At 44.3% G+C, this 12,232-nt stretch overlaps 1 protein-coding gene across 20 annotated transcripts in view; it reads right to left on the bottom strand.

Moving 5' to 3' along the window:
* Positions 1-12,232, bottom strand: part of Dst (dystonin) — a 394,204-nt gene that overhangs the window by 324,461 nt on the left and 57,511 nt on the right. The gene's annotated exons all lie outside the window — the stretch shown is intronic.

Below are 12,232 nucleotides of genomic sequence, written 5' to 3'. Positions count from 1 at the left end.
ATCAGAAATCAGGACGGGATCTTCAGAGAGTCGGGCTTACTGCAAGAGAAAATGAATGTGGAACAAAGAGCACACTCTATAAACTTCAACAACGGCAGTCAAGTGCTTTGTGTGGCTGTATCTCATTTCATTTATGTTCTGACGCAGCGTGGACTGGCCTGAGGTTTGTTCTGCTGCTGTGTGTTACAGTGCTAAGTTCTAGACCTCAAGGTGACTTTCACGTTTATACCTTGATTTTCCTTGGTTTAAAAAATAAAATTGACTACAGCCGATTGTGGGAGGGATTAGAGGTAGGTGGGTTTGGAGTGACCTGATTGGAGGAGGAAGCTTCCCTGAGGGGAGATGGACCACGGGCAAGTGACCAGGAGAAAGGGCAAGTGACCAGGAGAAAGGGCAAGTGTCTGGGGAACACCGTTGAGGAGGTAGCCAGGCCAACAGTTATTAAGAGTAGATTGGGGTGAACCCCAGTAACTGTCAAAGCCAAATAAAACAGTCAGCATCAGAGTCTCAAATTTGAGGTTTGTTCATGCGACAGCCCACTCTGTAGACCGGGCCAGGCTTCAACTCTCAGAAATGCCCCTGCTTCAGCTCCTCATGCTGGGATCACACGTGTGAGCCACCACATACAGTCTCCGAGGTTTTCCATATTGAAAGGTTTAAGACACTAGAAACCAGGAAATTTTTGTTTGAAGGCAGATACAAACTGTTTTAAAGGCCATCTCGGGCTGGAGAGGTGGCTCAGCGGTTAAGAGCACTGGCTACTCTTCCAGAGGTCCTGAGTTCAATTCCCAGCGACCACATGGTGGCTCACAGCCATCTGTAATGGGATCTGATGCCCTCTTCTGGTGTGTCTTAGGACAATAATAGCATGCAGTGTACTTCCATAAGACGAATAAATAAATCTAGAAAAAATAGACCATCTCAGGGTGTTGTTTCATTAGTAAATACTTTAGTAAATATCTCTAAAACATGAAGGAGGGGCGTGTGTTTTTCTCTCCCAAACCTCAATACTATGATTAGCAAAACATATGATTTCAAATGTATAAGTGCCTTGTGCTTCCCTTGTTCCCTCGAGGGTCCTCCTCGGTGCATCCCACACTTCAAATGCATGCCTCATGTGGTTGATAGAGCCTAGGGGTTTGGGCCTAGAACGTTCTGCAGTATGATTTTCTCAAGTGTAACAAACAACAAATGCTCCTGTCCCTGGATTTTGTGTAATTGAAACTACCAGTTTGAATGAGATAGGAACAGTCTTATGTCTTCTTTCTGTTTGGGGTTGTTTTTGGACATTCTCGGCCTTTCCTATTTCCACATGATTTTTTTTTTAAGATTTCTTTTTTTCTATGTCTGTGAGGGAACCCTGGGAATTTTATTAGGATTGCATTAAATTTTAGATTCCTTGGTGGGATGGTAATTCACATAATAGTATTTCTTCGAAGCCATGAGTATGGGAAAAAAACCTTTCAATCTACCAGTGTCTTCCTCTGTTTCTGTCTTCAGTGTCTGAAAGATCTTTCATAAAGGCCTTTTATTTATTCTTTTTCATGGATGTGTTTTATTTTTGTGTGTATGGATGCTTTGCTTGTGCGTTTTTATGGGCACCGTGTGCACACAGGACCAGAGGAGGCTACAAGAGAGCATGTGGGCACTGAGAATTAAACCCGAGCCCTTGGCAAAGCAGCAAGTACACCTAACCACTAGGCTATCTCTCCAGCCCCTTTCAATTCTTTGAATGGGTGTTGATCATGAAGGCCCTAGAGGACCGCAAACTGTACTGGTTCTTGTTATTCCTCTTGGCTGCTCACCTTAGACCGCACTGCAAGATACCATATGAAATAGAGAAATTAGGCTGGAAGAGAACTGGAAGGTTCTTCCCTCCTAGCTAGCTTTAGTAACGTCAGAAGGTGCCATGTAGGCTGCTGGGCAAAAACGAGAATCAGCAATGCTACCCAGCACTGAACCATAACCACCAACCTGTCAGGCAAGATGGGCTCACCAATGTGACACTGGCATGACTGCTATCACGTAACGAACCACTCTCTGGCTTTAAGACCTGCTCCACGAGGGGGATTCATGCCTACTACTGTAAATCCAGTCAGAAACACATGGCAGTGGACATATTAGGGACAGCTCTCAACTACTGTTTAGCAAGAATGACATAGCAGCAAGTTCCCTACTGAACCACCGGCCACTGAGGGCCTAGCAGGCTCCAACAGACAGTGCCTGCCATTTCAGTTGGAAACAAAAGCAAAATAAGACTTGTTACTTGTTCAACTAACTCTAAATCTCATGCAAGGAGGAAGTGAGGCTCTGCCTTGATTCGTAAGAAGCAGCAGCCAGTTTAACCCCGGGAGCTTTTGGACAGTGACCTATATAGAACTAAAACTATAAAAGATTTGCTTCCTTTCTGAAGGAGTAAAAAGAGGTCTGGCTCGATTGATAACGTGCCTAATACGCAAGGATGAGGAACTGAGTTTGAACCCCCAGTAGCACATAAAAGCTGGGGTACATGAAGGTCCGTAACCTCAGTGCTGAGAGGAGTGGAGACAGAGAGATGTCTGGGACTCATTAGCCAGGGTAACGAATCAGTGAATCAGGGAGCTACAGGATCAGTGGGGAACCCTGGCTAAGGAGGGGACAGGTAAAGAAACAACCAAGGAAGACACTCTACATAACCTGTAGCTCCCACATGCGTGTGCACACACCCACACAGATGCATATGCACACACACACACACACCCCTCCATGTGCATACACTTACACACCTGCATGTGCATACCCACACACAACTGCATGTGCACACACATGCACACACACACGAGCATGTGTACACACAGGCACACAGCAACACATATGCATGTGCACACACCCACACACTAGCATATGCACACACAGAGACATAACTGCATGTGCACACACTTGCACACAGCAACAGACATGTATGTGCACACACACACCCACATGCATATGCGCGTACACACACACACCTCCATGTGCACATACCCACACAGTTACATGTGCACACCTGCATACAACTGCATGAGCACACACATACATACAGCAACACACATACATGTACAGACACCCATGTACATGTATATGCACCCATACACACACATGCATACAAACATGTCTACATACCCATAGAGATTTTATAGGATATCACAATGTGGGCATGTTAGTGGATTATTCTTTGTTTACAAATTTTAAATGTAAATTTTTGAGACAAATCCATGGGGTATCCAATTCAATCAAAATTATTGGGATTTTTTTTAATTCTGATTTTGTGTCTACATTTTCTTCCCCCTGAAGACTCGTTCCTAATATCTCCTTACCTGTTTTCTAATAAAATCTCTCAGCCTTTTTTTGCTATAAGAATACATAATCATGAAATAATACATTTTAAATTAATATTTGAATTTAATTGTCTTACCAATAGTGTATGCTATAAATGCTTTAACTCATACGTAAATGACACCCATATCCCCTTCAAACCTCAAATAAGTGTTTACTGTAACTAGATTCTTTTGTTTGTAACAATAAGGCCAAGCCAACCACTATTTCATCCATGTCTTTTCCTATGTGGTGGTTTGAATGAGAATGGTTCCCATGGGTTCATTCATGTAGTAAATACTTAGTACCCAATTGGTGGAACTGTTTAGGAAGGATTAGAAGGCAATGGCCATGTTAGTTCTGGGGGTGGGATCTGAGGTTTCAAAAAGCTCACGCCACTCCTAGTTAGCTCTCTCCACCTTGTACCTGTGGATTAAGATGTGAGCTCTCAGCTCCACTGGCAAGCCTGCCTGCAGCCCTATTTTCCAGCATGACTGTCATGGACCCACCCTGTGGAACTGAAAACCTAATAAACTCTCCTAATAGTAGCTCTGGCCAAGGTATCCTATCTCAGCAATAGACAGGTTGCTAAGACACCATCTGATACTGTGCAGGTCACGCCAGACCCACAAGAAAATGTCCTCCAATTGCAGTGAGTCTATGACTCAGCACTTGCTACCTGGAATTACTTCTTCTTCACACTACGCCCTTCTGTGCTTCAGAACAGTTTTGTTTTAAGATAAATTAAGTGTGTACCATCATGGTCTTACTCTTTGGGATCCTTACTCAACAAATGTTCTGCTATAGTTGCCCGATTTAAATGTAAATTTTTAAGTTGTAGAATTTTTCTTTTTATGAATATAATCCAGACTCTCTTGCCCTCTTGCTCCCGCTCCCCCTCCCTCCCCACTCCCCTCCCCTCTCTCTCCACATGCTCATGGCCAGCCTCTCTCTGTCTCTCTCTTTCTCTCTCTCTCTGTCTCTCTGTCTCTCTTTGTGTGTCTCTCCGTCTGTGTCTGTCTGTCTGTCTGTCTGTCTGTCTGTCTGTCTGTCTCTCTCTCTCTCTCTCTCTCTCTCTCTGTCTCCACACCCTGAATAAACTCTATTCCATACCAAAAAAAAAAAAAAAAAAAAAAAAGAATACAATTCAGCAGTGCGCAGTATATTCCCACTGTTGGGCAAACAAGCTCCAGAACTCTTTCCACCTTTCAAAACGAGACTCTTACCCATTAAACAACTCCAACTACGTCTATACATCTCATGTCTTTTGAAACATAGCACTATAGCCTCAGAGTTCATCCATACTGCAGCATGTCTCAGAGTACCAGCACTTTGTAAGACTAATATTCTATGTCATGCATATATATATATAATATTTTCATATTGGATTCATCCATGAATCTATCAATGGACACATAAGTTGTATTACCTTTTACTTACTATAAATAGACATGAGCACACACTATCTCTCTATATATCCTTTCAATTTATTGAGGTAATCCAGAAGTGAGTTTTTTCTTTCCTTCTCTCCTTTTTTAAGAATCCTCAGTGTTCCATGGCTGCTGTACCATTTCACTTTTCCAACAACAGTGCACGGACGGTTTAAACTTAATTTTAACATCAGATTAGTTTAGGTACCTGATCCCCATCCACCTCCATGCCTCAGAGCTGCAGAAAGTGGATGGATGGATCAATGCTGCCAAGGTAGTCTCGGTGCCGCCCTCGGCATCGGGGATGACTGTGTCCTTTACCATTTGATATTTGAGTGTGCTGCTGTGTGGGGGCTGAAGCTCACACTTGACAGCATTCACCAGCCTGGATTTGCTGATCCTAGAGTAGCCCTGGGTGGCCAACACAGGTTGGGAAGGCTCTCAAAGATATCTAGGCAGGCACTTCCCAGTCACCAGCCACAGGAAGAATGACTGATTCCTCTACTCCTAACCATCCGTAATCCTCTCCCGCAAACCTCTCAGCCCCAAAGCGGATCACAAGGACAAGGGATGTCTCTGCCTCTATCTGGTCTTATGATCGTCTGCCATTTCCTTACTCTATGAGACTCAGTGTTACGAAGTCAGTGAAGAATGTTCAGTCTACTCAAAGCACAGGGTGACCTCGGGTTAAACGAGATAATGAGTCTGAATAGGTTTTGAAAATAGCAATTGCTACTTAACTACCAAGAGCTGCAAATAATAATAATAATAATAATAATAATAATAATAATAATAAAAAATAATTTTCCTGAAGTAGTATTGTCATTTCCAGAACTGACCTCCGCCCTTCAAGGGCTCATGCTAAACTCTGTTTGGATATATTCAATCTCTATATTTGGATTTTCTTGAACTGAGTGTCACTCCAGAACTAGAAGTGGGTAATGCTGAAATAAGTCAGTCCTCTGAAATGGTAATATTTGAACAGTTAAGAATTAGACGTGAGGGAAAAAACTGTCGAGAGATAAAACTATGAATCCAGAAAAGAAAACTCCTGGTTATGAATTAAAGATGCCACACAGTTCTAACAGCAGGGCCTTCTGTACCTCAGTGTCCCTGGGAGAAGAATCTGTCAACAGGAGTCAACAGATCAGAGGCCCTCATTCCCTCAAGCTCTACAGCCTTTGATTCCTGAGAACCAAGAGTAACACGGGCGAGACGAACTTCATCTACTCTACTGCGATACAAGACAAGATCTTAAATTCATCTTTAAGAAGAACCCGATATAATCAAATCTCAGGTAAAGATGTCTATTAAACCTTTAACCGAAGAACGAAAGAGACTCTGTGATTAGAGTCATAAAATCAAGGGGCTTGAGAGCCATCTTCCCAGAGAAATTTGCAGATTGTTCTGTTTACAGGGAAAATAATGAACCAGATCAGTTTTGAAGGAGGGTTTTTGAAGGGTTTGTTTTCTTTTCCCTTTGATTCACAGTTACCTGCAAAACCTGAAGTGTAAATGACTGGATGCTTAGAGTTTCTTTTGCTTAGCACTTAAGGAATGTATGTTTAGGGCTTTTTTTTATTTGTTTCTTTGTTTCTTTGGTTTGGTTTGGTTTGGGTTTGGGTTTGTCCCCTAAATAGATGGCCCTAAACACAGGAAAGCACATAAGTGACCAGAAGCCTTGCCAGACTCAAAACGGTCCAAGAGAAATAGGACTGGAGAGATGGCTCAGCAATTAAGAGCACCAAAGGTCCTGAGTTCAAGTCCCAGCAACTACACGGTGGCTCAAAACCATCTATAATGGGGTCTGATGCCCTCTTCTGGCACACAGATATAAATGCAGATAGAGCACTCATACATAAAATAAATAAATCTTGAAAGAAATAGGACTTACAAGCCATGCTTCCTGTCTCTAAGTGATCCCTTCATCTCGATCATTCTGGTTGCATGAACAGTTTGGGAGGCTGACAAAAGTGTTCTCACGAACTGTTCGTGAAGTAGAACTCACTAGTCTTGCATGATGTGTATGGCACACCGCGTACTTACAGACTTTTGATACTAAAATCAGATTAATAAAATATTTTAGAAACATCTATTCATTGAGAATCTAAAGTCACTAGCCTAGGATTGAGTAACGAAAACTCGATAAACGGAATGAGCACTGTTTAACGAAGTTCTTTGCAGGCTCGGCAGCTAAGCGCACTTCCTGCTCTTACGCAGGATCTGGGGTCAGTTCCCAGAACTCACAAGGCAGCTCACATCTGTAACTCTAGCTCCAGATGATCCGAAGCCCTCTGCATGCAGGCATTCACACAAGTAAAATACTCATACAAATCAAACAGAAGTAAATAAAACTTAAAACCGAAAGTCCTCGTTAGATGGACACCAAAAAGAATTTTTACTTCACTCAATAAATTCATTCCCTGGAAATACACAACGGCCAAGGAAGCAGACGATTTCTTTTAAGAAGCCTGTATTTGCTGATTAACTAGCTGAAGTATGGCTGTCAAGCCTTCTGCTGAAGGGGAAGGAAGTGTCCTGAGGTCATGCAAATAAAGATGCTGGGCCCTGTCTATTTAAATGGGAAAAGGAAATCCATGTAGGTAAGCAGGAAAAGGAGAGAGATGACACACGGCCACATTTATAATAGAATCTGAGGACCTCGTGCTTAGTCGGCAATCCTGACAAAGATGTGCTAAAATCTTACTAACATTAATTTATATAAAACTAAAACTATGCAGTGTTCCAAACGCCCCCAAGGAAAGGCGAGGTAAGGAACCGGTTTCCCAGAGGACACAGGAGGGCAAAAAATGATAAAAGCTTCTGGGGACTCCTCTCCTGCTGCTTTCTGTTCTCTATCAGAACGGCCCTTCTTGATCTAACACAATATCCTGAAACCAAAGTCAAAATCGCTCACCCACCTCTGTTTAAGCCGTTTCTATCTCCACTGGGAGAGTTAACAGGTTAACACTCCTGTAACAAGAAGAAAGTAAACCATCTTTTTCTGGGAGCAGGAAACGGGAGTGAGACAAGGTATCACTATGTAACTCTTAGCTGCCCTGGAACTAAGTAGACTGAGCCGGCCTCAAACCCAGAGAGATCTCCCTGCCTCGGCTGCAATTGCTGGGATTAGAGGCATGACCCGCCACGCCCAGTTCAGAGCAAAGTAAATGGAACTGTGTAAGGCATTATTTGCAATTCTACAATGGAAGAAGCTGAGGAAAGATGACTCCTGGTGTTTCCCTCTATCACAGGTTCAGATCGCAGGAAAAAAGAAAGTGAATTCAGAGAGCGGAGTGAGGTGGGGAAATCAGCGATTACCTTGTTTGCAGCTGATCTGGAATGATGGCAGCCTGTCACTTCCTGGAGCTCAGAGCGGCTGTGACCGGCTGAAAGCTGCTGCTTCTTTCTTTACACGTAAGCTAAGTGAAAGTTCACCATGTGCAGAGAAGCCTTTACCGAAGACTGGAAGTGTACCTGGAGGCAGCTTTAGGCCAAGCTTACTTCAGTTAAACAAGCCTCTTCTAAACTCCCACATCAGAGAGACCCAAGGTTCAGCTTCACTTTTTCCTTCACTTCCTAGGTGACCTAAACGTTCACTTCCTGAGCCACAGATTTGATAACATCTTTGTACAAGCGGTTCCCAAATCCTGACTCATCCATCTATGACAGGCATTCTTTAGGGTATCTTATAGACATTTCAAGCCCAACATTCAAAACTCTGAGTTTTTAATCATCCCCTGAGCCTAAACCTGTTTCTTCTCTGTATCAACCAACCTCTGAATCGAGAATTTCACTCAATCAACCACCTTCTTGCCTGTGATAGGAGCTCAGAAACCAGGAGCTCCAGGCTGCTATTCCTGACAAAGATGAGGGAGGCAGACTACCGCTTAGACAATGACGCAGGAACATTCCCAGCTAAGTAAGCGCAGGGGTCTAGTTCTAAGCCACACAGAAATGGAGGCAATCCTACTGCAACATTGAAAAGATAAGGAGTCCGTGAAATAGAACAGAAATAGATACATTGCTTCTGTTCTACATTTTCTTTTAATAATTCTAGAACCTTTACGTCCCTATGCCTGAGAGCAGTCACACAGGAACAGATCCATGTGAACAGACATTAGAGCAAAGGTTCCTATTTCCTGAGTTCCCTGACACAGAAAGTGCAAGCCAATAATACACACAACAAAAATGAGGATTAGAGCCTACTTACCGCTTTCACCACCATTTAAATATAGGTTTTTAACAGATGTAATTGTTCTTGGTCTTTTGTTGCTGTTTCCTGTTGGTTTTTGTTGTGGTTGGGTTGTCTGTGGTTGTTTTGTTTTGTTTCTTGTGTTTGTTTGTTTTTCTGTGTAGCCCTGGCTCTCCCGAACTCACTCTGTAGACCAAGTTGCCCTCAAACTCACTCTGTAGACCAGGTTTGCCTTGAACGCACAAAGATCTGCCTGCCTCTGCCACCTTAGTGCTGGGATTAAAGGCACCGTGATCAAAGGCATGTGCCACCACCGCCAGGCTGATTCATGCTGCTTAAAACCCAAAGGTTTCATTTATACTGTATCTGCCATCTGTACAGTTAGGACCATCGAGACTTGGTGTGGGTAAAATATCCAGCGGGTAGATTAGAAACATAAACATATTTCTCATATTTTTCTTCAACACTCTCAAGTTCAGAGGACCTGGGTTGGAATGTCATTCCTGCTTTCGTCCAGGTACAACACTCCTCTTCTGCAAACTGAGCACCTGCCCCCGGTCTCTGAGGATAATTAAAGGAGAAGCAAAACAGAGAGGCACACAGGGAGGGAGCACAGCCCAGGAACTGGGAGGCAAATACGGAGAGATACAAGTCTCCCCACTACAACAATGAAAGCTGCTGAAGTTTGAATCTGGAGAGACCTCCATGGTCTCCTACTCCCAAAGCACAGTGCCTTGTCTGTGGCTCTGTCTGAAGGCTGTGAAGTGAAGGAGTGGGATGCTAGGAGAGGTCAGACCTCACTGGGGACTGGTCTTTGAAGGTGCTACCTGCCCTGGCTCCTCCAGCCTGCACTCCTTCCCGTCTGAGCCTCGTGAACACGCTCCTACCATCAATGACTGGGCTGCTCTGCACCTCAGTCACAGAGAATAACCTTCTGACGCCCGGAAACAAAATTCATCCTTCTCTCCCATTTCTATTGGATATGGCGTTCGCAGAAGCGGGAAAAGGCGATTAATGCAGCATTTAAGGACTCTAGGATTCAGAACTGCAAAAGGGTTTAGTACTGTCCAAAGTATTAAAGCCCAAGGGAGGAGCTGCAGCTGTCTTCCCTGCTCTGACGTGGTTCACAATCTCTGGATAAGCCACTGACAGGCTGTAAGATAGACAGCCGATCTCAAGACACATTCACTGAGAGAAAAGTAGGATAGACTGCTTGTCTATCTACTCAGCTAATTCCCCAAGGAGTGGCACAAGAAGTGTATGCATTATTGATCAAGTTCTATTACTGATTCCCCATTACACAACTTACAGGCATACTGGAGTATGAATTATGAATTCGGAGTGAGTGAGCATGTTATAGCCTGAGGCCCTGAACGCATCCCACATGACATGTCATCACGGTTTTTCTTGCCTCCTCCCTCCATGCTAGAGGATCGAACCCACAGCCATTCACAAGTTGGGCGAGCACGTTACCACAGAGTTACAACAGGCTCAGCCGCTGTCACAGTCTCTGATTCTTCCCTGCAGTTACTCTGCCGGCCTTTTTTTCTTTCTTTTTAAAGATTTGTTTATTTAATGTATGGGAGTACACTATTTCAGACACACCAGAAGAGGGCATCAGATCCCATTACAGATGGTTGTGAGCCTCCATGTGGTTGCTGGGATTTGAACTCAGGACCTCTGGAAGAGCAGTCAGTACTCTTAATCACTGAGCCATCTCTCCGGCCTCATCTGCTAGCCTTTCTTATTTGCAAGTCTTATTAAAACTGTGACCAAGGGCTGGGAATTTAGCTCAGTGGTAGAGCGCTTACCTAGGAAGCACAAGGCCCTGGGTTCGGTCCCCAGCTCCGAAAAAAAGAACCAAAAACAAAACAAAACAAAACAAAAACTGTGACTAAAAACGCCTAGAGTGGCTCGCAGAAGGACATTCAAATAATCCTGAGCTGCTAGGGTTGATGTCATTCTCCCATCTCCAAGCCACAAGAGTTTTTCTTGCAGCAATGTGTGGCAGCACTGACTTTGTCCAAGCAAAAGTGAGAAAAAAAACAGGTCTGGGCCTGCGTGGAACGGACTGGTTATGGCAGGTACTGGTGACTGCAGATAGGGAAGTCCATCAGAGGACAAAAGCCAATCAGTCTACAGGCAACATAACGTCAGCAGCGGCTGGACTATGTCAAACGTTTGCACGGAAATTGTATGACACAAGGAGGCAAGAGTCTCCTCACTGCTGACTGACAGTTTCCGGCCTCCCAGAAGACTCAGTGGAGAGGCAATTAGATGAGGGAGTGTGCATCCCCTGCTCCAAAGAATGCACACCATCCTCAGATTCCCTTCCGCTAGGAAGGGCTGGCGCCTGAGACCTAGATTACTGCAGTAGTCACTGGCCTGTCCCAGCCTGTGTGGCTGCACACGCTGGGTATGTTTAATCTTCCTAGGGCCCTCACCTTCACCCAGCCTTTCCTCTGTGAAGCACAGTAAGTGCTTGTGTGCAACTGTTTCAGCCCCAGTCAGCTTCTTGGGGTTTCTTTTGTACCTATTTGTCTTAAGCAAAACCCCACATAAATTACGTAAATCCAAACAGTTCTCTATATCCCTTCTCCTCTCCCTGAACACATCATCCCCTACCTAGCACTTCCTGTCTATGTTATGAACCTGGATCACAGGTCCTTATCACTAAGCAGTTCTGTTGCAAACGATTCATTAGAAACAGGACCCTCCTGCTGGCCAAGTCACTAAACACACTTCCACATGTGACCTGCCACCCAGTGACCTGCTCCCATGTTCAGTGTTTGCAGAGGTATTATCAAGTCAAAGCTCAACAGTCCCCTGAGGCTGCTGGCACAGGAAACGGTAATGCAGGCTGTGCATAGCATGAGGATAAACCATGTGAGTAGACCTTCTAACTCAAAAACAATACGACATCACCGCAGTTCAGAAATACTGTTTCCAAAGCTTTCAGACGGCATTTCCCAAATCCTGAATCATCACCGTGTTGGTTAGAAAATCCATGTGGCCAGAAGCCACCAAGACAAGGACACCAGAGCACTCAGAATAAGGTGCTCAGGAAATGAAAGGACTGTCTCCCAGCTGAGCTCCAATGGCCCCGGGAGAGGTGTGCTGTGAACAGACATACGGGACACGGGGCTCGTGTCTCAGTTACTTCTATACTGCAGCAACGAAGATGTCATGGCCAGGACAACTTGTAAAAGAAAACATCTAATCTGGAGCTCACAATTCCCAAGGCTTAGAGTGTATGACTGTCGCAGGGAGCGCA

This window comes from Rattus norvegicus, chromosome 9 (genome assembly GCF_021556685.1).
Source record: "Rattus norvegicus strain SHRSP/BbbUtx chromosome 9, alternate assembly SHRSP_T2T, whole genome shotgun sequence".
NCBI lineage: Eukaryota > Metazoa > Chordata > Mammalia > Rodentia > Muridae > Rattus > Rattus norvegicus.
This window is presented reverse-complemented; position numbering and strand designations above follow the sequence as displayed.